We start from the raw sequence: 12,173 nt of genomic DNA on the forward strand, positions 1-12,173 counted from the left end.
AAATCTTCAGCGAAACACGTAGGCCAACTCTTCAGGTTCTTAAGTGAAATACGTAGGCCAACTCTTTGGATTCTTCAGCAAAACACGTAGGCCAACTCTTCGGGTTCTTCAGCGAAACACGAAGGCCAACTCTTCGGATTCTTCAGCGAAACGCATTGGAAAATCTTCGGATTCTTCAGCGAAACACGTAGGCCAACTCTTCAGATTCTTCAGCGAAATATAACCCCCGAAAGCCGAGGACGCATATATGCGTACGCTCGGCGTGAAAGGGTTAAAGTGATATTACACCCTTCGATTTTTAAGCCTTTCAACCAGGGACCGATGCACGCGTTCATCTTTGCGCGCTAGCACAGGGGGGGGGGGGAGGGCACTTTCACTTTATTTTTATTTTTTTAATTATTAATTTATTTTTTATTTTATTTAAGCTGATTTAACCAGTTGAGTTTAACCAGTTGAAGACCGGGCATTTTTGTTTACGTGTGAATTTTCTTTTCGTTTTTTTGCTAGAACATTACTCAGAACCCCGGTAGGCCAACTCTTCAGATTCTTCAGCGAAACGCATTGGAAATCTTCGGATTATTCAGTGAAACACGTAGGCCAACTCTTCGGATTCTTCAGTGAAACACGTAGGCCAACTCTTCGGATTCTTCAGTGAAACACGTAGGCCAACTCTTCGGATTTCTGCAGCGAAACACGTAGGCCAACTCTTCGGATTCTTCAGCGAAACACGTAGGCCAACTCTTCAGATTCTTCAGCGAAACACGTAGGACAACTCTTCAGATTCTTCTGCGAAACACGTAGGCCAACTCTTCGGATTCTTCATCGGAACACGTAAGCCAACTCTTCGGATTCTTCAGAGAAAAACGTAGGCCAACTCTTCGGATTCTTCAGCGAAACACGTAGGCCAACTCTTCGGATTCTTCAGCGAAACACGTAGGCTAACTCTTCGGGTTCTTCAGCGAAACACGTAGGCCAACTCTTCGGATTCTTCAGCGAAACACGTAGGCCAACTCTTTGGATCCTTCAGCGAAACACGTAGGCCAACTCTTCGGATTCTTCAGCGAAACACGTAGGCCAACTCTTCGGATTCTTCAGCGAAACACGTAGGCCAACTCTTCGGATTCTTCAGCGAAACACGTAGGCCAACTCTTCGGATTCTTCAGCCAGTATAACAACACCCGGGACAACCCAACTGTAACTGTGATTTTAACCAGTTGTGTCTTCAACCTTTTTAAACCAAAGTACTTGTATGTGTAGAATAAAGATCTGTTTACTTTTTTTTTACTCTCTATGGTTTGTACATTTATTAGACCCTACAAGGTACATGCAAAGTCCCACTTGATTTTGTTCTAGTATGGTACATACAATATGTAAGATACACGCCTCCCTGTTCATTAACCGATTGCCGACCGCTGCATGAACTTATACGTCCCCTTTAACTTGCCGATGTGTGGTCGCACGCTCTATTTTTGTTTATAGCGCAAAAAAAAGTAATTGCAGAGGTGATCAAATACCACCAAAAGAAAGCTCTATTTGTGGGAAAAAAATAACGTAAACTTTGTTTGGGAGCCACGTCGCACGACCGCGCAATTGTCAGTTAAAGCGACGCAGTGCCGAAACGCAAAAAGTGGCCCGGTCTTTAAGCAGCCAAATCCTTCGGGACTGAAGTGGTTAAACCCAAAGTACTTGTATGTGTAGAATAAAGATTTGTAGCTAGATTCAGGTAGAGTTAGGTCGGCGTATCAGTAGATAAGCCGACCTAACTCAGAATCTGCGCTGACCTATGTTTAAGTGTATGCTCAAACAGAGATACGCTTAAACATATCTAAGATATGACGGCTTGCGCTGTCCTATCTTAGATTGCAATATTTCTGCTGGCTGCTAGGTGGCGCTTCCATTGCGGTCGGCGTAGAATATGCAAATCAGTAGATACGCCTATTCACGAACGTACACCCGGCCGCCGCAGTACATTTACGCCGTTTACGTAAGAAATAGGCCGCCTAAAGTTATTCCATCAAATAGATGGAATAGTAATGTTAAGTATGGCCGCCGTTCCCGCGTCGAAATTCGAAAATTTTACGTTGTTTTCGTACGTCGTCCGTGAATAGGGATTTACGTCCACGTCGAAATCAATAGGCGCGTGCGGCGGACGTAGCCGCAATGCACACTGGGAAATGTAGGCGCACAGCGCATGCGCAGTTAAAAAAAATGGCAAAAACGTCAGGTCAAGCCCCATTAACATAAAACACGCCCCCTTAACTAAGTTTGAATTAGACGCCATTACGCCCGCCCGCTTTAGGCTACGCCGCCGTAACTTAACAGGCAAGTACATTGTGAATCATGTACTTGCCTCTCTAACTTACGGCGGCGTAGCCTAAATGCCATCTACGTGAATCTGGCTATTGTTCTCTTTTCTTGTTTGCTTTTTTTGTACATTTATTAGACCCTACAAGGTACATACAATATGTAAGATACACGCCTCCATCTTCATTAAAGGAAAGAAAAATCGTTCGGCAGCTTGGCAAGCAACTACAACACCAGATTGATCTCACATCAGCCCGGGCCTCCGGGGGGGTGGGGGATGGGGGGCGGGGTTGCCAGATGCCGGCAGATTTATTGACAGTCCACAAAAAAAATAAGTTGAGGGCGAAAATCCCCATAAAAGTAAAAATGTTCCCGTCTGTCACGGTATAAAAAAGGTGCAAAGAAAACGTAAAATTGTATACTCACCTTTCCGTAATTTCCCGACGCATCTTCATGGCAGCACACACTGGGTTGTGACTCCGCCCCCACAACCCGACAGGATTGGTTAGCTATAAATTTGAAGGGGAGACGCCCCGCACCATTCTCTGTATATATCATCAACAAACAGCGGCGCTCCCCCCCCCCCCCCTCATCTCCGGTATTGCATGCCATTGAAGTCAATGCGGAACTAATTATTTTCCTTTCCATTGACTTCTATGGGGAAACTCGCTTTGATATGCGAGTGCTTTGGATTAGGAGCATTCTCCTGGAACAAATTATGCTCATAATCCGAGGTTCCACGGTAAATGGAAAAAAATGGCCTGGTCATGAAGGGGGGGGGGGGGGTTAAAACCTTCTGGAGTTCAAGTGGTTAAATACAAAAGAAATATCTGTGGTCTGATTGCTCGGGTTTTCATTAACCGCTTGCCGACCGCCGCATGAGTATTTACGTCGTCAAAATGGCACGGCTGCGCAAATGGGTGTATATATACCTCCCCTTTGATTTGAGAGCCGTGTGGTCGCGCGTGGCGCCGGTGGCGCGCTCGCGACCCTATCGCGAGCTCCGTGACCGTGCCCGCGGACTCAATGTCCGCCAGTGTCCCGCGATCGTGTCACAGAGCTGAAGAATGGGGAGATGTCAGTGTAAACACAACGGGCCAGATTCAGAAAGATCAACGGATCTTTCTGCTGGCGTAGCGTATCTCCGATACGTTACGCCGCCCTAACTTTGGGCGCAAGTTCCGTATGCAGAAAGAACTTGCGGCCATAGTTACGGCGGCGTAACGTATGTGTGAATGGGGATGTTGGGGGCGTGTTTTATTCAAATTTGACTTGACCCCGCGTATTTTAAGTATTTTAAGTTTTTTTTTGAACAGCGCGTGCGCCGTTCGTGAAAGAATCCCAGTGCGCATGCTCGAAAATCCGCCGCAAAACGTCATTGCTTTCGACGTGAACGTAAATTACGTCCAGCCCTATTCGCGAACGACTTACGCAAACGACCTAAAATTTTCAAAACTCGGCGCGGGAACGACGGCCATACTTAACATTAGCTACGCCTCATATAGCAGGGGTAACTATACGCCGAAAAAAGCCTAACGTAAACGACGTGAAAAAATGCGCCGGCCGGACGTACGTTTCTGAATCGGCGTAACTACCTAATTTGCATATTCCTCGCGCAACTATACGGAAGCGCCACCTAGCGGCCAGCGTAAATATGCAGCCTAAGATACGACGGTGTAAGACACTTACACCTGTCGGATCTTAGGCCCCATACACACGGGAGGATTTATCCGCGGATACGGTCCAGCGGACCGTTTCCGCGGATAAATCCTCTCGAGGATTTCGGCGGATTTTCATGCGATGGAGTGTACTCACCATCGCATTGAAATCCGCGCCGAAATCCTCTGGCGATGACGCGTCGCGCCGTCGCCGCGATTATGACACGGCGACGTGCGCGACGCTGTCATATAAGGAATTCCACGCATGCGTCGAATCATTACGACGCATGCGGGGGATCCCTTCGGACGGATGGATCCGGTGAGTCTGTACAGACCAGCGGATCCATCCGTTGGGATGGATTCCAGCAGATGGATTTGTTGTGCATGTCAGCAAATATTCGATCTGCTGGAATCCATCCCAGGGGAGAAATATCCGCGGAAACAGATCCGCTGGCGTGTACACACCATAGGATCTATCCGCAGAAACCCATTTGATGAGATTTATCTGCGGATAGATTCTATGGTGTGTATGGGGCCTTAGGGTTCTCTATGCGTAACTGATTCTCTGAATCAGGCGCATAGATACGACGTCCTGCACTCAGAGATACGACGGCGTATCTTGTATCTGAATCCGGGCCAACATCTCCCCATTCTGCCTAGTGACACCTCACTGATCGAATGCTCCCTCTCATCGGGAATTAGCGATCAGTGACGTGTCACTTAGAATCACTCCCTAGGACTCACTTAAACCCTTTAGCGCCCACAGGGGGGTTTAACCCCTTCACTGCCAGTGTCATTTACACAGTAAACAGTGCATTTTTATACCACTGATTGCTGTATAAATGACAATGGTCCCAAAAGGGCGTCAAAAGTGTCCAATGTGTCCGCCACAATGTCGCAGTCACGATAAAAATTGCTGATCGCCGCCATTACTATTAAAAAATATATATATATTTATTAATAAAAATGCTATAAAACTATCCCCTATTTTGTAGACGCTATGGCCCAGATTCTCAAAGGGCTTACGACGGCGCACATGGCTGGGCCGTCGTATCTATGCGCCTGATTCTTAGAATCAGTTACGCATAGATATCCATTAGATCCGACAGGTGTAAGGCTCTTACGCTGTCGGATCTTAAATGCAATTTTTTTTTGCCGCTAGGTGTCGCCTCCGTTGTTTTCCCCGTCGAGTATGCAAATTAGCAAAATACACGAATTCCCGAACGTACGCGCGGTTGACGCAGTGAAGTTACGACGTTTACGTTACATTTGCGACGCATAAAGTTGCCCCTATATGAGGGGCAACCAATGTTAAGTATGGCCGTCGTTCCCGCGTCGCAATTAAAAAATTTACGTTGTTTGCGTAAGTCATCCGTGAATGGGGCTGCACGCCATTTACGTTTACATCGAAACCAATGACGTCCTTGCGACGTCATTTGGAGCAATGCACCCTGGGATATTTTCCAGACGGCGCATGCGCAGTACGTTCGGCACGGGAACGCGCCTAATTTAAATGCTCCACACCCCCTACCCGGCTCATTTGAATCCGGCGGGCTTGCGCTGGGGGATTTACGCTACGCCGCCGCAACTTTACAGGCAAGTTCTTTGTGAATAAAGCACTTGCCTGTAAAACTTGCGGCGGCGTAACGTAAGCCAGATACGTTACACCCGCACAGTTTTACGCCCATGTACGAGAATCTGGGCCTACAACTTTTGCGCAAACCAATCAATAAACGCTTATTGCGATTTTTATTTTTAAATCAAAAATATGTAGAAGAAGAATACGTATCGGCATAAACCGAGGACAAAAATATATTTTATATATATATATATATAAATAATATATAATTTTTATATATTTTTGGGGGATATTTATTATAGCAAAAAAGTAAAAAACATTTAATTTTTTTTCAAAATTGTCGCTCTATTTTTGTTTATGGCGCAAAAAAATAAAAACCGCAGAGGTGATCAAATACCACCAAAAGAAAGCTCTATTTGTCATGTCGCACGATCGTGCAATTGTCAGTTAAAGTGAAGTTGGTTAATAATGGCCCCCCATCTTATTAATTCCCCCGGGGGGGGGGGGGGGGGTGGTAGACTTATGAGCTCCCCTCTTAGTGTTACATGGTGCCGGTGAAGTATAACATCCCGTAATATGGAGTGTAATGTACACCTTGTTCCCCTCCCCCCCCTCATCGGTGAGCGTATGTAAATACACGGAGTGTGTGTTGTCTATCGATAAAACGCTGTAATTATATTCAGGAAAACAATCTCGGCGGTGAGTTATGATGGATGGCGCATATTTTACAGCCACTTTTATGAGATAACCGGTAGGCTGCGGTGGGAATAATTCTTGGAGTAAACGACATGGGCTGGCAGATAAGAGGCCCCCGGGGACATCTCCATGATATTTGTTGTATGAATAGATTTCAATGAATTACATAGCGAGCGTTCCTCATTGCCATATTTCGGCACGTTCTCGAAAATCTGAAAGCATCCACCTACCGCGGCTTTTATAGCTGAACTCCGACTGTCCAAAAAAAAAAACATTCCAGCCTCTCAAAGTCCATCTAGATCAGGGGTGTCAAGCTCGATCTCATCATGGGCCGCATCAGCATTATGGTCGCCCTCAAAGACAAGATGTCCAGAGAACCCCCCCTTACATCAGATGTCAAGAGCCCCCCCAAACATCGGAAGTCAAAAGTCCCCCCAACCATCGGAAGTCAAGAGTCACCTCAACCATCAGAAGTCAAGAGTCACCTCAACCATCGGAAGTCAAGAGTCCCCCCAACCATCGGAGGTCAAGAGCCCCCCCAACCATCAGAAGTCAAAAGCCCCCCCAACCATCGGAAGTCAAGATTCCCGCCAACCATCGGAGGTCAAGAGTCCCCCCAACCATTGGAAGTCAAGAGCCCCCCCCCCAACCATCATAAGCCAAGAGCCCCCAATACCATCGGAAGTCAAGAGCCCCCCCAACCATCGGAAGTCAAGAGCCACCCCAACCATCGGAAGTCAAGAGTCCCCCCAACCATCGGAAGTCAAGAGCCCCCTCAACCATCGGAAGTCAAGAGAGTCCCCCCAACCATCGGAAGGCAAGAGCCCCCCTCAACCATCGGAAGTCAAGAGCCCCCCCAACCATCGGGAGTCAAGAGTCCCCCCAACCATCGGGAGTCAAGAGTCCCCCCAACCATCGGAAGTCAGGAGCCCCCCCAACCATTGGGATTCAAGAGCCCCCAACCATCGGAAGTCAAGAGTCCCCCCGACCATCAGAAGTCAGGAGCCCCCCCAACCATTGGGATTCAAGAGCCCCCCAACCATCGGAAGTCAAGAGTCCCCCCCAACCATCGGAAGTCAAGAGCCCCCCAACCATCGGAAGTCAAGAGTCTCCCCAACCATCGGAAGTCAAGAGTCTCCCCAACCATCGGGAGTCAAGAGTCTCTCCAACCATCAGAAGTCAAGAGCCCCCCAATCATCAGAAGTCAAGAGTCCCCCCAACCATTAGAAATCAAGAGTCACCTCAACCTTTGGAAGTCAAGAGTCCCCCAAACCATCGGAAGGCAAGAGTCCCCTCAACCATCAGAAGGCAAGAGCCCCCCCCAACCATCCGAAGTCAAAAGCCCGCTCAACCATCGGAAGTCAAGAGTCCCCCCAACCATCAGAAGTCAAGAGTCTCTCCAACCATCGGAAGTCAAGAGTCCCCCCAACCATCGTAAGTCAAGAGTCCCCAATACCATTGGAAGTCAAGAGCCCCCCCAACCATCGGAAGTCAAGAGCCCCCCCAACCATCGGAAGTCAAGAGCCCCCCAACCATCGGAAGTCAAGAGCCCCCCTCAACCATCGGAAGTCGAGTCCCCAATTCTTCCCTTCATCACGATGCACCCCCTTACCTTGTGCCACTGCCAGGAAGAAGCTGGGAAGCAGAAAGTGCAGGGTTTGGAGGAGGAGGATCAGAGGAGGCCTGGAGTCAGCTGCCGGGAGTCTGCTGAATGCTGCCGGGAGGCAGAGATGAGGGTGGGGGTTGCCACCTGTCTGGGATTGACCCGGACAGTTCGGGTTTTGAATCGTGTGTTCGGGCTTCAGCCTGCTTTATTTACATAGCTCCCAACTGTCCCTGATTTCGAGGGACTGTCCCTGATTTGGAGCAATGTCCCTCTGTCCCTCATTCCTCCTCATTTGTCCCTCATTCCTCCTCATTTGTCCCTCATTCCTCCCTCTGTCCTCCTCATTTGTCCCTCATTTTGGTCTGATCTATAAAGTTGTATATAAAATGCACTTTTTATCTCTCAAAAATAGTTTTCAAGCACTAAACCTTTCATCTGATTTCTAAATTGCTACATTTGTAAATTCCAAAAGCCAATATAAAGGAATAGTAGTGATAAAAAAAAAGCACTTGTGGGTTTAACCAATCTTGTTTTTTTGTACAATGCTCTTTTAAGGGGGCGTGGCAGGGGGGTGTGTCCTATGTCTGCATACTTTTCCTGAAAGGTGTCCCTTATTCCCATCTAGAAAAGTTGGGAGGTATGCTAAGCAGTGTGGAGCTGCACCTGTGAGGTTAGGGTTTTGGACCTTCTGTGACATGCCCACCCAGTACGGGGGCTTTTGGAGAGGACTGCAGGCCAGCCTCCTGCCTACTGACTATGGGCCCTGGCATTTTGGGGTGGGGCTCTTTAATTTTTAGGGAGATGTGTACCTGGGGGACCCTTGGAGTAGTTTTACTTCGGCTTCAAGTCCATGTCCCCCCAAAACACACAGGCCTAGATTCACGTAGGGCGGCTTTACGTTGTGCGGGCATAGCGTATCTTATTTACGCTATGCCGCCGCTACTAAGAGAGGCAAGTGCTGTATTCACAAAGCACTTGCGTCCTAAGTTACGGCGGCGTAGCGTAAATGGGCCGGCGTAAGCGCGCGTAATTCAAAGTAGGCAGGTCGTGGGCGTGTTGTATTTAAATTAAGCGTGACCCCATGTAGATGCATGGCCGAACGAACGGCGCATGCACGCACATGCTCAGTATCACGTCGTATTTACGCCCAAAGATACGCCGGCTCAATGCCTGTGGCGTGAACGTAACCTACGCACAGCCCCATTCACGTACGACTTGCGTAAACGACGTAAAAAGATACGCTTGTCCTGACGTCCATACCTGGCATGGGCTGTGCCACCTAGAGACCTACTTTATCTTTACGCCGGTGTATGTCTTACGTAAATGGCGTAACTAATTGCGACGGGCGTACGTATGTTCGTGAATCGGCGTATCTTGCTCATTTACATATTCGGCGCGGAAATCAACGGAAGCGCCACCTAGCGGCCAGCGTAAATATGCACCCCAAGATATGACGGCGTAGGAGACTTACGCCGCTCGTATCTTGGCCAAATCTATGCGTAACTGATTCTATGAATCAGGTGCATAGATACGACGGCGGCCATTCGGACTTACGACGGCGTATCTGGAGATACGCCGTCGTAAGTCTTTGAGAATCTGGGCCACAGAGTCTGGAGAGGATGTTAATATAATCAGCTAAAGCAATCTGATGCTGGAGTCTCCTGTTATAGTCTTTTTATTAAGGAGGTATGTGTCTCTTAGGTGTGCACTCCCATTGTTAATTGAGTTAATTGAGTCACCTATTGTTTCTGTCTGTTGGCTAATTTGGCTAACTCTTGTAGGTTCTTATGATGGGATTAGCCTTGTGTCAAATTTAGCTCTTTTTAAATAATCCTTGTGTGATGTTTTGGGTAAATATTTGGTTGTATTGTCCATCTACTTTTGAAGTGTATAAAAACCTGTATTTCTGTTCAATAAACAGTCATTCCTTTGGTTCTCATCCCAACATCTTGGGCCAGATTCATCAATAGATACGCCGGCGGATCTCCTGATCCGCCGTCGTATCTGTGAGAGCCGACGGTCGGAGCTATGCGACTGATTCATAAGAATCAGTTCCGCATAGATCTCCCTTAGATCCGACTGGTGTAAGTGACTTACACCAGTCGAATCTTAGGCTGCAATCTCCCGCCGGCCGCTAGGTGTTGTCGCTTTTTTTAAAACGTTGCATATGCAAATGAGGAGAACCGCCGATTCACGTCCGTACGCCCGCCCGTCGCTCTTTTTCAACGTCGTTTGCGTTCGGCTTTTTCCGGCGGAGAGCTACCCCTGCTAATATGAGGGGTAGCTAATGTTAAGTATGGCCGACGTTCCCGCGTCGAGTTTTAAATTTGTTACGTCGTTTGCGTAAGTACGTCGGGAATACGGATGGCCGTAAGTAACCTAGCCGCCGAAAACAATGACGTCCTAGCGACGTCATTTGGAGCATGCGCACTGGGCTTTTTCGTCGGCGGCGCATGCGCAGTTAAATCGGCGCGGGAACGCGCCTGATTTAAATTGTACACTCCCCCTAGCCGCGGAATTTGCATTCCGCCGGGGGGAGTTAGGATCCGACGGTGCAATTTGCGAGGTAAGTGCTTTATGAATCATGCACTAGCCTGGCAAAATTGCACCGGCGGATCGTAAAACACGTAGATCTGGCGGATCTAAAGATCCGCTGAGCTACATGAATCTGGCCCCTTGTCTGTGTACGATGCTTGGGGGGTAAAAGAGCTGGTATTAGCTCTCAGTCTAATGGAACGGTTTGGAAGGCAGGAGGCACTGTTTGGCGGAAGCACCCAACCGGGGTGCCAAGCATTCCATCACATTTGGTGGCAGCAGTTGGATGCTTCCTGCAGTCTGGGATATCCAAACCACCACAGGGATCCGAGGTTCCGGATAACAGAAGAACGGCGGTACAGATACCAGCCGCCATGGAAGAGGTATTTGGAAGGAGGCTGCGAAAGATGCAGTTACAGCACAGGGGACCAGTGTCAGTGCAGGTTCTGCTGGGATGGTATGACTCTGTCCGCCGGCAAAACTCTAGCCCATGAGCAGCGCCACCTGAGAAAAGTTCTCCCCTCCATCCAGGCAAGATGCTGGTTTACAGTATGAAGTACGGGCGCTGTTATTGGGGAAACAGCCGCACAAAGAAGTAGGCAGCTGGGCATGGTCATCTTACCAACTCCTCCCCTTTAAAATGTTTCTATAACAACAACTCAAACACAGAGATGCTCCCCTTACACGGACAAGGATAACACGTCAGGCACGAACCGCCCCCCCCCCAGCGATGTCACTGCACAGCTGGTCTCTCTCCACAAAGAGACTGCCACTGCTTTGCCAGAGGTGGGGGGGGGGGCGGGCTTAGACAGGAAACACAGTGGCGGTGGTGACCCGTGCCTCTAGACACGGACAAGGAGAGGAGGAGGGAGGGGAGCACTCTGGCGCTCCAGTGCCCCCACCTCTGTGGCACCTGGGTGCACTGTACCCCACGCACCTGCCTAGGATCAGCCCTGGTACAGATCTGATCCACACAAGTCGATTTTTTTTTTGTCAAACTGTATTAATAGCGATAATCTGGCTCCTTGTTTATGAATTCAGATAAGACGTATCCCTCATTAATTATTTATTGAGCATACTTGGATGGAATATACATATTCGCTAATTTAATTTGCAGAGATATTAAATTCTTTGGAGATAAAATTGCTAATTAGCCATTTCCTTCCTTTGAGTTCCTGCTCTGTAGTATTTTTAGGTTCCTGATACACATAGATATCGGCGCCTTTCTCCGATGGAGCCTTCCCCCCGTTGCTTCAGCAAAGAAGAATCTGGACCAAAGCAGAACCTATGGAGCCCTTAACTACTTAACCCCCGGACCATATTGCTGCCCAAAGACCAGAGTACTTTTTGTGATTCGGGACTGCGTCGCTTTAACAGACAATTGCGCGGTCGTGCGACGTGGCTCCCAAACAAAATTGGCGTCCTTTTTTTCCCACAAATAGAGCTTTCTTTTGGTGGTATTTGATCACCTCTGCGTTTTTTATTTTTTGCGCTATAAACAAAAATATAGCGACAATTTTGAAAAAAATGAATATTTTTTACTTTTTGCTGTAATAAATATCCCCCAAAAATATATAAAAAAACATTGTTTTTCCTCAGTTTAGGCCGATACGTATTCTTCTACATATTTTTCGTAAAAAAAAAAATCGCAATAAGCGTTTATTGATTGGTTTGCGCAAAAGTTATAGCGTTTACAAAATAGGGGGTATTTTTATGTCATTTTTATTAATATATTTTTTTTACTAGTAATGGCGGCGATCAGCGATTTTTTTTCGGTATTGCGACATTATGGCGG

Source organism: Rana temporaria, chromosome 4 (assembly GCF_905171775.1).
Source record: "Rana temporaria chromosome 4, aRanTem1.1, whole genome shotgun sequence".
Classification (NCBI taxonomy): domain Eukaryota; kingdom Metazoa; phylum Chordata; class Amphibia; order Anura; family Ranidae; genus Rana; species Rana temporaria.